Here is a 22,315-nt window from a genome sequence, read left to right as displayed (position 1 = left end):
GAGAGGGTCTATGTAGTTCAGGCTGGTCTTGAACACACTATGTACCCCAGGCTGGCCTCAAACACCCAGAGTCCCTCTTGCCTCAGCCTCCAGAGTACTGGGATTACCCCACCCGACTTCATACTTATTCTTATCCTTATCTAAACACTTTCAAAAGGTGTGGCTTTCCCCTTGATGTCTGATCACTCTCAATAGCTCATCAGATTCCTCATTCCCAGGATCCTATTGGGTCTGTTTTGCTGGCCTCCCCTACCTGCTGTTTCCTCTTAGTAACTTTTCTTTCCTTGACTCTTGGACCTGCTCCTGGGCTGATTCCCCACTGCTCCAGTCTGTTCCAAGTGGAGCCCAGTTCTGCACTGAGCTCTCTGTTCCTGAATAGCAAAAGTTCCTGGATAAAATCAGTTTTTATGACCTTTTAAAAAGGTGTGGTTTTATTCTGTTGTCATTAAGAAACAAACACATGTTCATTTACATATCTTCAAAGAATACAAAAATGTACAAAGTAAGGTAAAAATCTTAGTGGAGATGGATTGGTGTATATTCTTCCAGGACAACTTCTTCTATGCATGTACTAGACCATAAATGTGAATAACTGCATATATTTTTAAGGAATTTTACAAAATGAGATTACACTATGTACGTTGCTTTTTTGGGGAACCCAACACCAACTCATGGATATCTAAGAATAGACACCTTTACTATCTCATTTCAAAGGCTTATGGAGAATCTACTTACATTCCCCTTTATCCATAAATGTATCTATCCTTTCAGAATTTATAAAGTTTTGTTTTGTTTTTTGGTACTGGGGATCGAATTCAGGACCTTGTGCTTTCAAGGTAGGCGGCAGAACCACTGAGCTAAATCTCCAGCCCCAGAATTTATAAAATTAATTGTACAGGACCCTTCTTTCAGGAGGCCTCCTCTGGAAGGTTCTGGTTGCTGGGTGTGGGAGGATTGGGGAGGGCATCCTTGCCTTCACTGCCAGGGCCCTCTGGGGAATCAGGGAGCTCATTCCAGGGCCACAGCAACAACCCACACCCAACCAAGAGCTCAGTAACCACCAATCTAATCCTCAATGGCATAATCTTGGCCCTAAGTAACTTTGAACACTTTCAAGTAAGGGTCACTGGAGCCCTGTGACCTAGCTGACCTGTCAGGTCTGGAATCTGTCTACAACAAGAAGGGCACTGGACTAGGAGTCGGGAGACCCAAGTCCCAGCTCGCCAGTCACTGGCTGTAAAAGAGGGTCCTCACAGGCTGGGGATTTAGCTCAGTGGTTTCGCTGCCTGCTTCGAAAGCACAAGGACCCAAGTTCGATCCCCGGTACAAAAAAAAAAAAAACAGGGTCCCTCTTGGCCACTGTGCACCCGGCAGGGACAGCTAATAACTGGCTCCAATCAAAAATGACCTTGACATTTGAAACAGAAACAGAGGTGGGATCAACAGGGATGACCCCAGGAAGAGAAATTAGGGACCTGTTCACCGGGTGTGGTGGAGAACAGTCTGGGCTACATAGCGAGTTCAAGAGCAGCCCGAACTACACAGCGAGATGCTTTCTCAAAAAAAAAAAAAAAAAAAAAAAAAGAGAAAGAAAGGAAGGAAGGAAATTAGGAACCTGGGCACATATCTAAATAAGGCTGGAAGCCTTAGGGGTCAGGGAGGACTATAGTAGGCAGAGTGGGCACTGCAGAGGCAGTGCTACTGCTAGAAACAATACACTCTGTGCTGAGCCTCAGCTAGGAAAGCCCCAGGCGCCCCCACCAGGTCCCCGCCTCTGTCCTCCAGACAGGCTGGTGGCTGGCGCCGTGATCAGCAAGGGAGATGTGGCCTGGCGTGCCTGGCACCCGCCATCTTGATGGGGGCTGCCAGGCACCTGTACCCACACCTGGGGGTGCTGGCCGCCTGCCTGAACACCTCCTTTCTGAGCTGATGGCTCAGCCCCTGAGTGCAGGGGAGGGAGGAGGCAGGGCGGAGTTGGGCTGCAGAGGCAGGAACCTGATGTTCCACCCCCACTTCCCTCCTCATCCCTGAAGGAATGTTCTGGATGCTGGTGTGTCTCAGCCCGAGGGTGGGCAACAGAGGACAGGACCTTTGGGAGGCCGGAAAAAAGAACCCCTGCCCCCATCCACACTGCAGTTGCCAACACCGGCACAGATGCCAGACCTTACCCTTCTAGCGACCACCCCCTGGGGTTGTGTAATTCAAACCCTGCTTGGTTCCTCTCCAAGTCTGAGCTCTTAAGCTCTGGTCTATGGGACATAAAGAATCAAGATCCTCTCCCAGTGGCCCAGCTGGTCCTTTCTGCTCCTTCCCTCTGCTCGCTGCACACCCCCACCACTGCCCTGCCACTCCCACAGGCAGGGTTAGTGCGGGAGCCTCTCCTCAAACCTAGGCAGAGCCTCCGCCTGGCCCGAAGCCCAGGACCCAGCCCACTTCCCTAGGGGCATCCTCCCGACCGCCCTTTCCCTGCCCCGCTGCTGAGTTCCTAGGCCCTTCTGAGATGTCCCCTCCTCCAAGAAGCCTTCCAGACCCCCTGGGTTAGGCATGACCTCACTCTTCTGGAGGACTTTACGTCTCCCTGTGCCAGGGCCCTCTCGTTGCAGTTGTTAGTTTCGGTGTCCCCTCAAAACCAGCAAAGGGCCTTGCTCACAGGAAGTGCTCAGCAAATCTCCGACAAATGGACATAGAAGTGCTGGGGAAATGGTCAGTCAGGATGTGCTGGTGCTAGTGCATGGGCCTGAAGGTGGACGAACAACCACCTGTTGACAACACAATTTGTTAAACTTGGGAACAGATTGCTAAGTGGCTCTGAGAAGCGTCCCATGGCTGAAGATTTTCACTCAGACTCAGCACTTTCCTCATCTGACCAAGATTTTGCAGAAGAGGCAAGAAGGCAGCAGGGCTTCCCAGAGCCGGACCCCACAGCACCTCACCCCATCCTCACGGCCTGGGCTCACACCTCTGTCACAAGTGAAGCTCAGAGAAATGACGTAGCTTCCCAAGATCCTGGAGCCAGGCAGGGTCACGACGCAGTTGCTCTGCACTCCGGCGTCCTTGCTTACTTATGCCGCCTCCCACTGGCTCATATCACAGCAAGTCCTAGGTGCCCACACGCAGCTGCACACCATGCACACACAGATATTCACAGACACTCACACACTGAGCCTGGTCTCGGTCCCACACTCAGCCAATTGGAGGCCACTTGGACACAAACACTTTGGTCATGACTTTAAGGGAAAAGGCTGTACTCAAAAAAAACAAATGACCGCAAACAAGGCCTCAAAATGGAAAGGAATCTTGCACCTTTAGTTTACCATCAGAGCCCACTCAGGAGCAGCGAAGCCCCCGAAGAAAGCTAATCTCAACAGGCAGGCTGATGTGGAAGCGATTCCTAAGACCTCTGGCCCCGTCCCAACGGCCAGAGCCCAGACACACTCAAGTCCTGGCACAGCAAAAGTATGAGGGGCAGAAGCACGTGACAGCACACATGCCCTTCTACCTTAGGCTCTGGGTAGCATCAGCAACCCCCAAACCCCCAACCAAGCTCCAAGTTCTCACAGGGTTTAAAAGTTCTCTAGCAACCTGAAATCTTAAGGCCTGGAGTCTAGGCTAACATGTTTGGCCCAAGAATGGGGAGACAGGGTCTCTTGTGAACCCTCCCATTAGAAAGACAGCAAGGCTGCATAGGACTCCTCTTTCTGCCTAGCTCCACGGAGCCTGGGAGGAACATGGTGCTCACAGGGAGCAGCGGGCCTGAGAACTGGTCTCGAGGCCGGCAATGCCCTTGCCCACAGGGACAGAAACAGCAGGCAGAGGGCCGGCCATACACCTGTCTCCGGGTCAGCGGCCAGACACTCACTAAATGGTGACTCAGGGGTCGTCAAGGCCAGATGCCTCTTCAAACAGATAGGGAGCTGGACCCAAGGCAGCAGCCAGGATGGAGCTGTAGTGTGGGGCAGCCCTGCTTCCCCAGGGCACAGGCTCCACTCCACTTCCGCCTGCCAGCAGCCCCTGAACAAGCAACAATATCCTGGCTTCCGGGCTTGCTGTTGGAGAGGACCAGTGACAGAGAGCAGAATGAAGGTGACAGTAGAGCATCCATAAGCGTTTGAGGGGCTGACAGTGATCTGGACTCTGGAAAAACCTCAGAAATTATTTACACACACAGGTTTCTACATAAACATACAGGACGCACTTGAGACGGCTGGACAGAAGCTGTGCTCTTACCCGCTCTGCAGTCAGAGGCCGCAGACCTGTCTCCTGCAGGGCCACGAGCCTCAAACCACCCTCCTTTCCAGGTCCAGCCCCCTGGGAGGCCCAGCTCTCCCTCCTAACTCCTCTTCTAGGGAGCCTTCCCTGATTACTGCTAAGGTGACAAACAGACCCTTCTGGGTCTGAATTTCCCCTTCCGGATCTGAAATTCCTCCGAGCAGAATCGGAGCCATAGAATTTCAAAGCTGGAATGGGCCTCCTGCTCCAGGCCAACCCCCACCCCTCAGAGGAATCCTGTCTGAAGACACCCTGACAGGAGGTCACTGGCTGCCTTTCCTAGGCTCCTCCAGCACCGGGGGGGAGGGGGGGGGCAGTCCTCGAACTGTGGACAGGTCAGTCCTTGAGTCTAGAAGGAATTCACCTTTCCTGGGGTCAAGCTCCCACTAAAGGGACTAACAAGGGAAGCCCTGGGTGGTCTGAATCAGAAGCTGAAAACAAGCACCAAGGAGCCTGAGCAGAGGCTGGAGGGGACACCAAGGCCCAGAGGAGAATGTTCCCCGCAGGGGAGGCAGGCAGGTGCCAGACTTGCTGTACAACTTGGCCTGGGGCCCCGACTGGCCGCAGCACAAGCAGACACATGCGCGCACTTTCAGAGCTGCCTATCGGGCCCACTGGGGCCTCTGTGGATGCCAGCGGTGGGAAACATCTTGCACCAGAGACCCCACGGGGACTCGCACAACCCAACTGTATAAGGCAAGGGCCTCCGAAACTACCTAGACAGAGCCCTGCCAGCACAGCGGGCAGCCCAAAGAGGCTCTGCCTAACAGCTGGGCTCCCCAAATCCCACAGGCCAGTTATAGCACCCAGCAACTGCAAAGAGGAGCTCCCCATGCTGCAGCTGTCACATCTGCCTGGGCGGGAGGAGGCACACGCAGCAGCACCTGATCCCAGGATCCCTCCGCAGGGCCTGCCCGCCCAGGAGGCGGCTCAGCTGTTGGCAGCCCAGGGTGAAACATGAAGACTGAACTGTCCCCAGGGATGCTGATGGCAGCCTCTAGGCAGGCAGCAAGGGGCGCGCGGGGTCACAGGGCAGAGGGCGCTTCGCTGCCGGCTCCTGTGGCTGCCGTTTGAGAGGGGGCACTTTGTGCAGCTCCAGGCTCCAGCCCTTCCTCCCCTGGCTGACGCAGGCCTGAGCGGCCCAGCTGGGTGCAGAACGCCATCTTGGGTCAAGGTGCAGCCACAGGGGGCTCCCCTTGGGAGCCCGAGGAGGGAGGCCCTGAGAACCAGGCGCTCCCCATTCCCACCCAGGGTGCCAACACCACTCGCCCTGCAGCAGAGAGTGGGCAAGGACGGAGTGGATGGAGAAAAGGGGGAAACAGCAGAGGGGCGGAGAAAAGGGAGAGGGTGCCCCCAAGAAGGCAGGCTCCAGGAAAGCGAAACGCAGTTCGGCAGCCCGAGGCCTGCGGGCCCCAGCGAAGAGGGGCTGGGGGCGGGCCCTGGACGCCAGCCAGCTCAGTCCGCGCCGGAGGGGAGGGAGGCCAGGTCGGTCCGGGGTGGGGATCCGGGGTGAGGGCGGGACACGGACTGCGGCCGCCTTCGGCTCCGAAGCTCGGGGTCTCCTGGGGCGCGGGGACGTGGGGCCGTAGACCCCATCCGTAGCCTCAGCGAGGCCTCGTCCTTCACTGTGCAGATGCGAAGCTTTCAAGGACACGTCTGCACCGGCCCGGCGGGGTGCGTGTGCGTGAGTGTGTCCGCGTGCGTGAGTGTGCGCGGGGGGGGGCTGCTGCAGGGGACGACCCCGGCGTCCCCACCCGCGCCGTTCCCAGCCCGCTGCTCCCACCCCCGCGTTTTCCGGCCCCACGGCCCGGGATCTTCGCCCGCCCCCGCCCCGCCCCCACACTGCGGCGCCGCCACCGCCACCACCGCCCGGGCTCCCACGGCCGCCGCGGGGGCAGGGAGGAGCCGGCCACGACACCCCCCCCACCCTCTGCCCGGCCCTCCGCGGGAAGACGTGCCCCACGAGTGGGCGCCTTCCTCACGCGCCGCCCCTCCCAGATCGGCTGGCGCCCCGCACCCCCAGCCACAGGTGGCCGGAGGAGGATCGCTGCGCAGCGCTCCCCGGCCGGGCCCCCGGATCACCCCTCGGCCCGCCTCCGGGGGCCTCCCGGGTACCCCGCCCCGCGGGGCCGAGGAGGGCTGGGAGCCGGGGGAGGGGCGGGGGGCCGGGTCGTGCCAGGCTGCCATTTTCTGCCGCCGCCGCGGAGCCTGCGCGGGGCCCGGGGCCCGGCCCCCGCCCCCTCCCCGCTCCTCAGGCCCACGGCGGGGCCCGAAGATTCCGGGTTGGGGTCTGCGCCCTCCCGCGCCCCGGCCGCGGGCCCCACACAGGGCCCCGAGGCGGGAGCAGAGCCCGGAAGGCGAGGGCGGCCGGGCCGGGCCCCTGCGCCAACGCTGAGCCGAGCACGGCGGGCGGCGGAGGGGCCCCCGCAGCATTGTATAGACTTGAACTTGAGCCCGGGGCCGGGCGGGGGCGGGGAGAGGGGTCCTCGCCGGGAGCGGGCGGGACGGGAGGGGGCGCCTGCCGAGCCCGCGGGGACATAAACAAACCCTCGGATCCGCGCGCCGCCCGGCCAGCTCGGCCTGCCGTCTCCGCCCGCAGCCGCGGCCCCGCGGGCGCCGGGCGCCGAGTTGCAGGGGGTCCGGGAGCGCGCCCCGAGCCGAGCCGGGCACTGCCCGCCGCGGCGCCCAGAGCCGCCTCCCTGCTCCCCGCCCGCCCGGGCCGGCCTCCCGGCCGCCGCAGCGGCGCTCATTACCGTGTGGCCGCTCGGGTCGCGCCGGCCCGGCTGCGCGCCCTGGTGCCGCGGCGCCGCGTCCCGGCTCGTCCTCTGCTCTCGCCGCCGCCGCCCGCGCGCCTCCTCCCTCCCGGCCCGCCTGCCTGCCTCGCTCGCTCGCTCCCTCCCTCCGCTCGCTGTCGCGCTCCCTCTCTCCGCCTCCTCCGCCGGGTCCCCCCCTCCCACCCTTCTCTCCGCCTTCCTCCTTCCCTCCCTCCGGCCGCCCGCGGGCCCAGGCCTCCGCCCGGCGCTCGCCCCCCGCGGCCGCGCTGGCCCCGGCCCCGGCTATGCGGAGCCGGCCCGAGAGGCAGCGCCGGCTGGAGCCCCGGGGCGCCGCGGCGGGAGCGGCCTGGCGCGCGGCCGGTCCTAGCGCCCTCGTCCGACTTCGCGGCCTCTGCGGCCCGCCGGGGGTCCCCGCGCGCTGCCAGACGGAGGCCCGAACCCCGCGGCGCCCCGCCGTGTGCCAGGCCAGGGGCAGGCCGCGCTCCGGGTGCCTCGGGTGAGAGCCACCCCTGTCCTGCTGCAGCCTCCCCCCGCGGGGCGCCCGGCTACCTGGCGCTGCTCCTGCGCTGGGTCCCCGCATCCAGCACTGGTCGCAGGGACAGCAGCCCCTCCTCTCCCGGCCGGTGTCAAGTGCCTCCCCCCGCCGCCCGCGGAGCCCCCGGCGGCCTTCGCCCTGCAGTTCTCCCGACCTCCGCCAGAGCCCACTGCACTCTGCCCGCCTCAGCACTGGGGCTGGGGACAGCAGCGCCCGCGGGTCCGCGCCGCAACCCCCAGCCAGGTGCCGCCCCAGAGCGCCGGCCAGCTCCTCGGGGCCAAGGTCGGAGCGCCAGGCCGCCGCCCGGAGGCTCTGAGCACCTCCGTCTGATGAGCTGTCTACAAGGGAGTGAGCTCCCCATACCTTGAGGTGTCCAAGTAGAGTTGGGTGCCCTCAGGTGGGCGCTGGAAGACTGAAAGATGTCGTGAGGTGGGAGGTGGAACTAAGTGACGCTGAAGGTCGCTTCCCCCAGTAACTGCATACCTGCGCTCCGCCCTCACCTTCGCTGTGGGAGGTGCTCTCCCCGCGGCCCCTGGGCCCCAGGTCTTGGAGCGTCTCTATCCAGTGGCGCCGAGACAGCCCCTCTGCTCACCCAGCTCCTTCAGCCGCCACCGCTGGGAAGGTCTTGGCCCCGGCGCCCTGACCCCCAGCCCCCAGCCTGGTTCCCCCAACAGCCCACCTCCCACCTTACACACACCCCACCCCGGGGGCAGGTGCGGCAGAAGGTGGGCCCGCTGGTCCGCCTTGGAAGCCCGTCACAGGCCGTGACCCCACACCCACCAGGCTCACTCCTTAGGGCCATGGTGAGGGAGAGGTTTTCCTCAGGAAGCCGCCAGTGCCTCCCGGGGGCGCATCAGTCTGGCCCACTCCCAGGCCTAGACCTCTGAGACCACTCCCCAGGCCCCGGGCAACTGGCCTGGGCTTTTTCCGGTGTCACCTTATTCAAGTGGCCACACCAGGCTTTTGATGTAAGGTCCTGCTGGCCAGGTCTCCACCTGGCCAGTTTTAGGGCGCTATGCCCCGTGGGAATGAGGACCACGTCTGTCATGTCTGTGGCTCAGCACCAGGCACATAACAGGTCCTTAATTTACCTTGGCTGTATGGATTTGTGACCTGCTGGCTTCCTGCATTTTTTACTGACCACGTCAAGAGGAGCATCCACAAACACTAAATGGCGCTCCCAGCTTGGCTAAGAGGAAGAGCGTTTTGGAAAAAGCAGTGAGGTGCCTCCCTCTACTTTTGTGGAGGGCTTATATAACACTGCCCCAGAGGGCAGCAGCCATTTCCTGAGCTGTGTGGCAGCCACCAGATGTGGCCCTGTCCCCTAGGCCACCACCACTTTAGGCAGTTTGTGCTGTGCTCACGCTGCAGGCCGGAGACTGAGGGTGGGCTGAGGGTGTAGCTCAGCAGTAGATCACCTGGCATGCATGTGCAAGGCCTGGGTTCTGTCCCAGTACCACAGAAAAGAGGAAAAAAGTAAGACTTGGGACGGGGATTTAGCTCAGTGGTGCCGCTGCCTGCTTTGCAAGCGCAAAGTCCTGAGTACCAAAAAAACCCCTAAGGCATAAAGTTCATCTGAATCTGAAATCACCACCCCCCCACCTTTAAAACATAGTTGCTTTTATATTTCCCAGTTCTGGGGATTGAACCCACTGAACTACATCCTGATCCTTTTTTTTTTTTTTTTTAATTTTTAGGATTTTGCTAAGTTGCTAACTTTTCCACGCTGGGCTCGAATTTGTGATCTTCCTGCCTCAGCCTCCCAGAGTGCTCAGATTACAGGTGTTCACACCATGACCAGTTTATAGTTGCTTTTAACAAGCTGAAATTCTCAGAGCCGAGATGGGCAAATGTAAGTTTCTATTCTGGAGGGCTGAGGCAGGAAGATTGAAGTTCAAACGCAGCTTGGGCAACTTAGTGACTTAATGAGAACCTAGTTCAAGTTAAAAAATAAAAAAGGGCCTGTCTTAGTTACTTTTCTGACTGCAGGGACAAAATACCCAAGACCCAGAGTTAAAGGAGGAAAAGTTTATCTCACAGTTTGTTGAGATTTCAGTTGATAGTTGGCTGGCTGTAAGGCAGAGTGGCAGAGCAGAGGGGTGACACAGAGGAGAAACAGCTCATGGTGGGCAGGAGGCAGCAGGGGAGCAAGCAGCAAGCTAGTAAAGCAGCAGAAGCCAGCGTGTCCCTTTTATCCCTTTCAGGCCACCCGCCCTTTGGTGGTGCCATTCACACCCAGGACTATGCCAAACCAATCAGTGGACTGATTTAGTAATCACAGACCCTTGATCCCAGCATCACACACTCCAGAAAAGCCCCACCTATGACTATGACTGCATCAGGCTTTGGGGGGACATCTAGATACAAGACATAACAGGGCGGGAGCTGGAGATGTAGTTAGTGTAGAGGCCCTGGATTCAATTTGTAGTTTTAAAAAATTTTTTGGTACTGGGGATTGAACTCGGGACCTTGCGCTTGCTCGGCAGGTGCTGGAACCACTGAGCTAAATCCCCAGCCCAATTCATAGTTTTTAAAACAACAGAATTACCATATGACACAACTATTCCATGTCTAGGTATATATCCTATGAGACCAGAGACTTGAATATATTTGTACACCAATGTTTATAGTAGTAACACTCTTCACAGTAGCTAAAAAGGTAAAAACAACCTGAATGTCCATCAACAGATGAATGGATAAAGTGTACATATTCAATGGAATATTACTCACCTTTAAAAAGAAGGAAATTCTGACATGGGCTACGATCTGGATCACATGACACGAAGTGAAATAAGTCCATCACAGAAGGACAAACACTGTATGATTTCACGTACATGAGGTACCTAGACTAGTCAAATTCCTGGAGACGAAGTAGAAATTGGTTTTCAGGGACTGGAGGGAGAGAGGAAGGGGGAGTCAGTGTTTAATGGGTAGAGCTCCTGCTTAGGAAGATGATAAAGTGGTAATAGACGGAGGTCATAGTTGCACAACTTAATGCCACTGAATTGTACACTTAAAATTGGTAAGTTTTGTGTTGTGTATATTTTACCACAATCAAACATACAGTACAGCCATGAATGAAGTTTACGGAGCAGGTTCCGGCCCCACAGTTCCCGCTCATGCCTCAAAGGTCCACAGCCAGGTGGACGGGATGGTGCTGCTGTGTAGTCAGTGACCTGCCTTGCAGAAGAGCCGCCGGTCAAGGAGAGCACTGGAGGTGGTGTGTGACCAGGCACACAGTTCCATCTGCTCAGCAGTTCCAACTCCTGAGCTTGCCCTACCATGGGGAGTTGTGTTACCCAAGCTCCATCGAGTGTGACAGCACCCCAGCCTAACCTGGCTGAAACAAAGAGACCCAGGTGTTCGGAGTTCAGACAATGGAGGAGCCTGGGGCTGGGGACCCAAGAATAAGTTAACCGAGGTGTTCGCATGCCAGCTCCAGAGCCTGTGCTCACCCCAGTCTCAGTCTCTCCCTCCGTCACTTCATCTGCTGCTCCTGCTTTGTCACTTTCCCTCCGCGCTCTGCCCAGCCCAGCAGAGGTGGCCAGCGGACTGAGCTCTGGGTCCCAAAAGAAGGATGCTGTCTCCTTTCTTTCAGGAAGCCCCCAGTGTCCCCAGGACCCAAAGCTCCGAGTCCTTTAACACCCACCCTCCCTCAGCCCTGAAACACAGTGGTCCTGACTGGGGCTTTTGTTTCTTTTTTAATGTCCCCTCACGAGGCCACCCCTAGCAGAAAGATCCCGTGGCTTCCTTCAACTGTCTTGGCTTTGGCCACAGCCCACGCTGACCCAGGTTCTCTGGCCTGAGGAGCACAGGGTCACCTGCCTATCCCTGTAAGCAAACAAGAGGTGGCAGTGGATGGACAGATCCAGCCTGCACCACAAAGCAAGCTTGAGGTTGCTCCCCAAAAGCTAGGCGTGCTGGGCCATGGTCCCACACCTCAGCTACACAGCTCTGTGCCGGCTTCTCCTCTGGTGGCTATGCGCTTCAGAACTAACTGCTCCTGCTACCTAACAGGGAGCAGCTGCGGAACATTGTGAATCACTAAATGCCATGAATTGTACACTGCAGTGGTTAATTTAATGTTACGTGAACTTCAAGTCCATAGAAAAGATATTGTTAGGGCTGGGGGTTTAGCTCAGTGGTTCTGGTGCCTGCCTCAAAAGCACAAGGTCCCGAGTTCAATCCCCGGTAGCAAAAAAAAAAAAAAAAAAAAGAAAAGATATTGTTAAAAATGTTCCTGCTGATGTGAAGAACCCACCCCATTTACAACTAAAAATCCTCTCACTCTGCTTCCCACAGTGGGAGAATCCAGTCCCTGGCCAGCTCAGAGACAGAAGTACTGTGCATGGCTGTCCATGTGGTCTACATGTCACTTTTTTCTTTTTCCAGGACTGAGGATTGAACCCAGGGCCTTCACCCTGAGCTATGTCACCAGCCCTTTCTATTTTGAGACAGGGTCTCAGGAACTTGTGATCTTCCAGCATTGACCTCCCAGGCAGCTGGGATTACAGATGTGTGCCACATACCTGGCTCTATGGTACTTCTTATCGCACTGTGGCTAAATTATAAACTGAATCACCCAAAACACCACATTTACAATTGCAGAGAGAAAATAGATTATCCAGATGAAGAGCAACTTTGGGAGACAGAAGGCGGGCTTTCTGCCTCCCAATGCTGGGCTGCTGGTCCGTGGCTTGCGCCGCTCTGGTGGCAGGGTGACCAAGGCTCTCTTCTTGGCAGTGGAATCACATCCTGGTCTGACTGCCTAGGAGAATCTCCCTGGCTCGTCCTGCATGGCTGCACCTGAAGGACTGAAGAAGAGGCATCCCCTTCAGGAGGACCTGGTATCTGTTGGTGTGGTCAGGTCTTCCTGGGGATTCCTTCAGAGACTGGGCCGGAGCAGGCGCTGGAGAGTGCGTATCACTTCCTCACTTCCTCCAGGCCCAGCCAGGCCCAGCCAGGTTCCAATTGCTACATTCCCTGCAAAGTCATGTTAGCTTTCTATCACTGTGACAAAATACTTGAAATACGCAACTTCAAAGGAGGAAATGTTCATTTTGGCGCTCACTTCCAGAGGCTTCAGTTCATGCTTGCTTTGTCCTGTCACTTTGGGCCTGTGGCAGGGCAGAGCATCATGGTGGGGAGCCCTTGATGAGAGAAGCTGCTCACCTCCTGGCAGCTGGAAAGCAGAGAGAGAGGAAGTGCCCAAGGCCCCAGTATCACTTCTGGGGCACACAGGGCCCCTGTGACCCACTTCCTCCAGCTGGCCCCACCTCTTAAAGTGTCCACCACCTCCCAATAGCACCATTAGCTGAGCACCAAGCTGGGGACATGAGGTTGGGGGCCCATTCTAGATCTGAACCATAACAGAAAATCATGGATTAGTAACCAACCTCCCCCAAACCCAAAGCCTCTGAACTGGTTACTGTGCACACCACAGATATTGGTAGCATAAAGCAAAAAGTGCACATGAAGGTCTTTTCTCACCTACAGAAGGCTGTTCTCATCACTCACAGAGAAAATCATAAAGACAGATTCATTCATGTGGTTTTGTTTTATTTTTTGAAACAGAGTCTGGCTATATAGTTCAGTTTGACTATGTAGCCCAGGCTGGCTTCCTCCTTCTTCAGCCTCCCAAGTGCTGGGATTACAGGCATGTGCCATCACACCCAGCTTCATTCTGTATGGTTTTATATGTGCCTGAATGTAGTCTTTTTATTCAATTTTATTGTTAGCCCCATAGTGGATTTCCCTCAGCAACTTCCATGAATATCTCCTCACTTCTAGCTGCTGGATCGGCCCCTTCCCTGTTAGTCACCTCAGCCCCTGCTTTTACCCAGCAGGAGTCTCTCCCCTGTGCACAGATACAGAAATAAGACAAGGGCTGGGGTGGAGCCCTTGACTAGCAGGCCTGAGACCCGGGTTCCATCCTGCAATCAGTCGGTAAAAATATGTGTATGTACCTCTCTTGTCCTTCTCTCTCTCTCTGTCTCTCTCTCTCTGTCTCTGTCTCTCTGTCTCTCTCTCTCTCTCTCTTCCATTGTTCTGTCCCCTGAGAACACCTAGAAGCAATGAAACCTCATAGCAATCAGCACACCTACTACCCAGATGGGATACAGAGGGGCTCCCACTGGTGGGATAAGGAATAATTTGAACCCTCATACAAGGAGAATAACGGATTATAACTCACCGAGTCCATACTGATAGAAGTAAATCCAGAAATGCATGGTTGGGGAACTGAGTTGTGTTCTAAGGAATTTGCTGTCCTTTGAATGTCACTGAGTATATTTACACAAACCGAGATCATTCCCACTCCGAGGTGATAGCATCTTTTAAAAAAAAATTAATTTTATTGGGCCGGGGATTTAGCTCAGTGTTTTCGACACCTGCCTTGCAAGTACAAGGACCCGAGTTCAATCCCCGGTACCAAAAAAAAAAAAATTAATTTTATTGGTACATTTTAGGTATACAATACAGTTACATTCATCATTGGAAATTTGCACCTTTACATAATCTCTCTTGGTTCTTATTTTATCCCCATTCCCCTGCCCTCCCTTCAACCCCTCCATCCCTCCCTATTTACAAAGACTTTGTTTCCATTTTTTCATTTTCTCATATTAATTCCATTCCCTTCTCTCTTTTCCCCTGCCCCTCCCACTTCCCCTTCCCCTTTGCCCCTTTTCTTCCTATTTCACATTATCTGTTATACCTTTCAGTCCTTATTTACACTTTCAGTTTCTCACACTAAAGACACTATTCCATATTTACACATGTATGTCCTATTTATTTCACTTAAGAGTAGAGGTGATAGCATCTTATGGGACCAGCGTCCTACATAACTTCTGCCTTGGAATGAAACATGTTTATGTGGTCCATAACTGTAATGAATAAATTAGAAGTTGTCTTAGCTACTTTTCTTGCTGAGACAAAATACCCAACACCCAAAGTTAAAGGAGGAAAGGTTTATTTAGCTCACAGTTCATAGAAGTTTTAGTCCATAATCAGCTGACTCCAAAGCAGGGTGGTGTCACAGAGGAGAAACTGTGGCAGGCAGAAGGTAGCAAAGCAACGGGATGAGCATAGCTCTTTCTGTCCCTTATCCAGGCTACTTAGGGGAGGCAGCACTCACACCCTTAATCCTAGTGCCCTTGAGCCTAGCATTGCACCATGAATCAATCCCAGTGTTTCACACTCCAGATCCAGCCGCCTCTGAAAGTCCCCACCTATGACCGCATGAGGCTGTGGAGGACAGCTAGACCCAGCCATGACAGAAGTTTGAGGAGCACAATATTTATGTGTAGTCTCAAGGCACCTCCCCACAAAATGCATATTAATTACAAAGAGTAACTTCATAGTGTAAAGCTTGGAACATATCCCTTTAACCAGCTGATCAAAGTCAAACTTAATGTCATCAGAGCCAAGCCAATCACAAAGGTGCCACCTGCCAGCAGGCAGTGCTAAAAACAAGCATCATTTCTGCCACTGTCCTCAAAAGTTGCATACCTGCTGAATGTGAGGGCCCACCAGACAAAACAGAATACCTCAAAATGAGGGATATTCAACAAATTGGCTGGGCCTCCCTCCATTCTTCAAATGTATTGAGGTCACAGAAATCAAAGGAAGATTGAGAAACTTTTCCATATCTAAGGAAACTACAGACTCATGAAAACAAGGAAATAAAAATATGATTCTAAGGCAAGCATGGGGTCACATGTCTACAATCTCAGCTACTTGGGAAGCCAAGGTAAAAGGATCAAATAATCACAAGTTTGAAGCCAGCCTAACTTAGGGAGACCCTGCCTCAAGATAAAAAATAAAAAGGGCTGGGGATGTAGCTCAGTGAGTTTGATTGTCAGGAAGAAAAAAAAAAATGTGTGACTCTGGACCAGATCTTCTTGCTGGTTATCAGGCAGTACTGGATCAGTGCTCCTGTCTGGATTTTAATGTTCATGCTACAGCTATGAACAAGAATGTCCTATGGTAAAAGATGTAAACTAGCGGGCTATGTGCACACCTGTAACCCTAGCACTTGGGTAGTCTGAGGTAGGAGGATCACAAGTTTTCCCACCTGGGCAATTTAGGGAGAGCCTGTCTCAAAACAAATTAAAAAATTAAGAGCGGGGGGGGGGTGCTGCTCAGTGGCAGAGCACACTGGGTTTTTCTCCACATACAGTAAAACCTTAGGTTGTGAATAACATGTTCTGCTAATGTTCCACAAGACGAGCAAACATTTATAATTTTAACTTGATAAACGAGCGATGTCTTGCAATATAAGTAGTACAGCACTCCGAACATCACATGACCATAACTGAGCCAATGGGCTCCCTCTCCCTCCCTCTCTCTGTCTCTACTGGGTTGTGGGTGATCTCTCCCAACAGCAAGAGGTTATGGAGGAGATCTCCTTGGTAGAGGAGGAGGAGAAAAAGGCGGAGGACTCCCTCCCTTCAAATGAGACTAGGGAGATGTGTAAAATGTGGGAAACAGTGCAAAAATTTGTAGACAAGCAACACTCCAATAAGGCTGTAGCAGTGTGAGGGATGACTGTTTAACAATGCAATGTCACATTTCCCCGAAATCCTCAAAAGGAGGCAAAAGCAAGTGTAATTGGATGGGTTCCTTGTCAAAGTTGCCCAGAAAGAGAAGGATTCCATTGACCCAATAGACAGCTGTGATTCGTTAGTGACAGTGACAGTTGTCCGACCAACAGGCTAGCCCTCCTCTCTCTTGTCTCCCTCACACCAGCCAGGAAGGTTTTCAAAGGTAAGGTCAGGTTAATGTATTTTCTTCTTTATATTTTGTATTTTCTTTATTATTTTGCATTATATTACAGTATTGTAATCATATTATATGAATATTTTGGGGTTGTGTAACAAATAGTCTAAGTTTCCATTATTCCTTATAGGGGAATTTGCTTTGGTGTACAAATGCTTTGGATTACAAGCATATTTCCAGAACAAATTATGCTTGAAAACCAAGGTTTTATCCCACAATGGCCCAGCTGCCCCATTCAAGGAACACCCAGGACCCAGACAACTGAGGTCTCCACTGGAGACCAGCCTTTCACACCACAATGAAGGGATCCAGGAGCCAATTGACCTGTAGCCCTGGGAGATGGCGGGGGTGGGGACATGATCGGGGAAGGCGAGTGACTGAGCAAAGAAAGGCACAGGGGAGGAGGGAAGGAGAGCTGGGCCATGGGAAGCCATGTTCCTGAGCAGGACAGGGTACATGTTCTGGGGACTAGGGACTAGAAGGGGAGGTGGAGACCAGGTGTTAGGCTGTACCAGAGCAGGAAGGGTGGCCCCCACTGCTCAGTACCTGCCTCAGTGTACCCCAGCACAGGCCACGGGGGCCAGGGGTTGGGGCCTCTGGCCCAGGGAGTGGCAAGAAGAGGTCCAGAGTGTCTGCTGCTCCACAGCCGCTGTCTTAGTTACTTTTTTGCTGTTGTTTTTTAAAATAGGGCCTAGCTGGGCCGGGGATTTAGCTCAGTGGTTCCTCTGCCTGCCTCTCAAGCACAAGGTCCTGAGTTCAATCCCCGGTACCAAAAAAAAAAAAAAAAAAAAAATAGGGCCTAGCTGTGTAGTTCAGGCTGGCCTTGAAATCACTATGTAGCCCAGGCTGGCCACAAAACACAGTGATCCTCCTGGTTCAGCCTCCTGAGTGCTGGGATTACAAGCATGTGCCACCATGCTCAGTTGTCTTAGTTGCTGGGACAAAATACCCAACAGCCACAAGTTACTGCAGGAGAGGTTTATTTTGGCTCACAGTCTGTAGAGGTTTCAGTCCATAGTCAGCTGGCTCCAAAGCAGGGTGGCATGGCAGAGGGGAATTGCAGTGGAGAAACAGTCCATGGCAGAGCAGGCAGGAAGCAGAGCCATCAAGGGAAGAGAAGGGAACTATTTATACACCCTTTCAGGCTTCACCTCCCAACATCACACCCTGCTATAAACCCATCAATGGGCTAATTCAGTATCACACACCCATGATCCAGTCACCCCCAAAAGCCCCATCTATAAGCGCATGAGGTACTGGAGAGAGGTCTAGATATAAGCCATACAGCTACCCACAATGGCCTTGAGCACTGACTCAGCAGATTTCCCAGCAGGCGCAGGTTCCGTTACCACACAAACACCCTGGAGTTTTCAGCCGAGTGTCTTCCTCATGCACATGTCTTTCCTCTGCCTCATACACGGACAGAGGCCTGAATCAGTCTAGTTTTAATGATGCCCAGCACTAATCACACTGATACCATGTGATGGATCCAAGAGATAGATTCCAGATCCTTGTGCATGGAGAGCAAAGAATTGCAAGTGTACACCCCATAGTAAAAGAAAAAGCAGCTAGATTTATGGAAGATAATGGGAAGCTGTCCTCAGGGCAGGTCCTTGCCGACAGAATCAAAAAAGTGGCACAAAAGGAAAAGTGGTGTCAGGACAACAGGGGAATAAAAAGCATACAGATCAATTAGGCTTTCCGATTTTAAAAGATGTGCACCCCACCCCCAGTTCTTTCACTGGGTCTCTGGGTGAGACTGACAGGAGTGATTGGCAGGATGCTGAGTCATCTCAGGGGCAGCCCACACAGGTCTGTCCCAGAATCCACTCCGATTAAATCACATACAGGAGCTTCATTTCTTACGTATGAACCTGTAAAGAGGTTCAAGTGGGTAAAGGTTATAATCTAACCCAAGCATGCTTGGCTTGGAGCTTTAGCGATTTCCTGAGTCTTTTGAGGATTTTTTTTTTGGTACCAGGGATCGAACTCAGCACCTTTCACTTGTGAGGCAGGCAGCAGATTTCCTGGGTCTTTGTAATTGTTATTTTCATTTCTGCTTCTCTTGGTGCTGCCCGGATTCAGGTAGATGGAGGGGGAGTGGTCTCCCAGCCCCAATTCTGCTACCTATACTAAGCCCAAGCCGCCTTTCTCCGTTCCAGTGATTTGGGGAGATCTCTGCCTTTCTGAGCTATGCTGGCTGGCCCTCTTTTTTTTTTTTTTTTGTCACAGACAAGAGAAGCAGAGCCACCTGCTTGGAAAAAAAAAGAAAAAGAGCCTAAAGGGACTGTCTCCTTTGTGTACAATTATATCTGATAGTCCAAGGTTACATCAATATATGTATTTTTTATTTTATCTTTTTTTTCTTTTGGTACCAGGGATCGAACTTGGGTCCTTGAGCTTGCGCAGCAGGCTGTGAAACCACTGAGCTAAATTCTCAGCCCTATTTTATCTTTTTGGTGTTGGGGATTGAACTCAGGACCTCACACGTGCTAGGCAGGGCTGTTCCACTGAGGTACTCCCCAGTCCTCATCAATGTACTTTAAAAACATGATCTCTCGGCCTGTCATAAGGGGACTGCTGTCCAGCTAGAAATCTGTGACAAGTGGCACCCAGCAAGGGCTTAATGAAACAAGAACTCTTCTTCTTGGCAATCCCCCCTTCAACCTTTCCTATAGTGGGGGTCCCCAGAACACCTCGCTTCCCCAAGTAGGCCACTGAGTGACCCGAGGGGAAAATCCCTGCTCCTCGCACCTTTTACATTAGGAACAAGGAGCTGAAGGGAACTGTGGTCACTTTAGCGCTGCACCCTGACTGGCTGAGGTAGGGCCAGGACTGATGGCCGCCCGGCCAGGATGGCTCAGAAGGCGCTCGAAAATACCCGCTGTCAGGCCCTGGAGGTCCCCACGCAGTGTGGGGTGTCCGGGCCTCCCCAGACCTCTGGGCCACTAGCTGGGGCAGGTGGGAGGACTCCCTGACTGGGGACCAGGGAAAAAGGCGTCGCCCCACCTCTACCCCACCCCAGGCACCCGCTGTGTTGGATGGGACTGGCCCTGAAGAGATGCTGTGGGAGCACTTAAAACCTCGATTGTGTTATTTTTCTTCATCAAATCCATTCTTTTGGTCACGCAGTGGTCGTTTACAATACTAATTAGGGGAAAGATGTGGGGAAAGTCATCTGGGTAGGTGAAGAAGCGCTGTTGAAGCGGGATGTGGTGGCCCACACCTGTAAACCTAGCACTCTGAGAGGCTGAGGCACGAGAATCGCCAAGTTCAAGCCCAACCTGGGCAATTTAGCGAGACCCTGTCTCAAAATCCTTAAATAAAAAGGGGTGGTAGGGCTAGGGATTTAGCTCAGTGGTTCCAACGCCTGTCTCAAAAGCACAAGGTCCCTAGTTCGATCCCCGACACCAAAAAAAAACCAAAAAACGTTATGTGCCTACAGGGAAAAAAATCATGTATTTTAAAAAGGGGTGGTGATGTACTTTAATGCGAAGGCCGTGGGTTCAGTCCTCAATATCGGGGTAAGAGGGACCCTGTGAGCTCCTGCAGACCCCTCCCGGGAAGACCCCTCAGCGCCCGGAGCGGTGGGCCAGGCGGAGCGAGGCAAAGGACCTTCTGCCCAGGAGCTGCACCTGCGCGCCCCAGCCTCCAGGTGGCGCTGTCGGGAGCGCAGCGCGCGCTTGTCACTCCGGGAGGAGGGCGGGACCTGAGAAGAGGGGACTTCTGATTGGCGGTGCTCAGTCCCGCTTTCTCTTCGCGTTCCCGGCGGGTCTGGGGAGGGGACCCGGGCGCAGAATTTGAGCTGCGAGAGGAAGTCTGTGTGCGAGGGCGACGCGCACCAGGGAAGGGCCTGGCTCGCCTGACTGACAGGGAAAAGTACAAAACGTTTGTGGCACATGCCCTGGCACAGGGACAATCCTAATTTTAAGAGTTTTAAAAACATACGTCGTAAATTTACACACAGGACAATTTCTTGGTGGGACCGGTTTCTACAAATACAGCCTGTCCACAGGCCTCGCCCCGGCCTCTCCGCTCCCGGTGGCCGGCGTCGGGGTGTGCGCCGGGCTGCCCTCGGGCGGACCTCACGGCCTGCGGCCCTGTCCACTCCAGGGCCTCCTGGACGCGGCGCAGGCGGACGCGGGAGACTCCCACCCGGGGGCAAAGAGAGAAGCGGCTGGGGCCGCGGGCCTGGGGCCGCATGGGCATGGCGCCGGGGCGGGGTGGCCAGGGGCTCCCTCGTCGGGGACAGCGGAGGGGAGGAGAGGCGGAGTGGGCTCCCCTGGGGGTGCCTGGGTGGTGTGGAGGAGGCCACGCCGCACAGCCACATCTGGGGCTGAATGGGACAGGGGGACCAGAATCTTTGTCACTGGAGAAGGTGGCCCGAGGAGGGTTAGCAGAACAACAACCCGGAGCTGCAGTGCGAAACCGAGCCGAGGCCCCGGGGCGCAGGGGGCGGCAGCGGGAGTGCGCAGCAGGCGGGCGGGCTTAGCTGCTCCCTGAGCCTGGTCGAGGTGACCGGGCGGCGGCGAGGACCCAGACTCCTGATTCCTCCCGGAGGGAGGCGTTTCCGGCTAAGTGTAATGGAAAAATTTTTTTTTTTTTGGTACCGGGGATCGAACTCGGGTCCTTGTGCTTGCGAGGCAAGCGGCGGAACCACTGAGCTAAATCCCCGGCCCTGGGCAAGTGCAATTGTGTGTTTCCTCTCTTCACCTAAAAAGTTGCCAGTTATTGCACAGCAGGGGCAGAGAGACCAAGAACACCTACAGCTCCCACACCTCCCTCCTCCCTTGCCTTTCTGGCCACACTTCCCCGAGGGTATTTCCACCTCCTGGTATTACCCCATTCCTTGTCGTCCATTGCCTGCACAAGATGACAGTTTCCCGAGGACAGGTTCTTTGTCGTGTTCTTTGCTACTTTCTCAGGGCCTACAATATGTCTGGCATAGTAGGTGCTTAAAAAATATTTGGCCAGTTGTGGTGGCACATGCCTGTAATCCCAGCACTTGGGAGGCTGAGGCAGGAGAATCACTGCAAGTTCAAGGCCAACCTGGGCTACATAGTGAGTTAAAGGCCTGCTTGAACTATACAACGAAACCTTGTCTCAAAAAACCAAAAAAATAAAAAGAAAAGGAAAAAAGAATATAGGTTAGCTGGACCAGGATGGCACACATCTGTAATCTCAGCACTCTGGGAGGCTAAGGCAGTAGGATTGAGAGTTCAAACCCAGCCTGGGCAATTTAGGGACTTAGCAAAACCTTGTTTTAAAAAAAAAAATTTTTTTTAAAGGCTGAGAATGTAGCTCAGTGTGAAGGCCCTGGGTTCAATTCCCAGTCTGCATAAATAATAAGTAAGTACAAAAAGAGCTATTTGTTAAACAGATGAGTGTTGCAGATGCTTCTTGATCTGCAGAGCACTCTCCTGGATCTAAGCTGAGGGCACACACAGCCCAGGATGCGTGAAGGCGAGGGCCTCTCTAGACTAAGGCCAGCTAACCCCTTTGTCCTGTGAAAAGTCTGGGACAAGACGTCAGGGTTTCAGAGGCTTGGAAAAAGGCACCTGCCTGCGCCCGGCCCCTGCCGAGGAGCCACTGCAGCACCAGGTGCCAGGAGCCAGGAAAGGTCTGGCCACTGTGGCTTGGTGACCTTGATCTGTGGGGTCAGGCTGCTGGGGAGAGGGACAGGGCCTCTGTGTCTGGTGCTGTTCTAGATGCATGGCGTGTCTTCACACAACCCTTACACAACGGCCTAGTTTGGAACTGTCTTTCTTAGAGGTGCAGAGAGTAAGGCTGGGGGCTGAGGTCACACTCTCTTGTTGTCTGGATGGAAACTGAGGCCTTCGCACAGAGCTACATCCCCAGTCTTTTAGTTTTTAAAATGTTGAGACAGAGAGGGTCTCACTAAGTCCCTAAGTGGCCCAGGCTGGGCTTGAACTTTTTGTTTTTTTCCCCTTAAATTCTTTTA

The 22,315-nt window shown here is 54.2% G+C and overlaps 1 protein-coding gene and 1 pseudogene across 3 annotated transcripts in view; one reads left to right on the top strand and one right to left on the bottom strand.

The window, feature by feature from the left end:
• Dnmt3a (DNA methyltransferase 3 alpha) overlaps positions 1–8,070 on the bottom strand; it is a 100,267-nt gene extending 92,197 nt beyond the window's left edge. Inside the window, exon 1 of one of the 3 annotated variants that reach the window (XM_004839114.4) lies at positions 7,942–8,070. The gene's annotated coding sequence lies outside the window, so the exon portion shown is untranslated. Of the gene's footprint in view, positions 1–7,022; positions 7,161–7,592; positions 7,717–7,941 lie in introns of those variants that run through there. The other 2 variants (XM_004839113.4, XM_004839112.4) reach the window with 2 other exon arrangements.
• LOC147827064 (uncharacterized) lies at positions 5,187–7,964 on the top strand (annotated as a pseudogene).
• Positions 8,071–22,315: the final 14,245 nt, after the last annotated feature.

This window comes from Heterocephalus glaber, unplaced genomic scaffold, assembly GCF_053883595.1.
Source record: "Heterocephalus glaber isolate CG9 unplaced genomic scaffold, H.glaber_assembly_v1.0 deba00001457, whole genome shotgun sequence".
Taxonomy (NCBI): domain Eukaryota; kingdom Metazoa; phylum Chordata; class Mammalia; order Rodentia; family Bathyergidae; genus Heterocephalus; species Heterocephalus glaber.
This window is presented reverse-complemented; position numbering and strand designations above follow the sequence as displayed.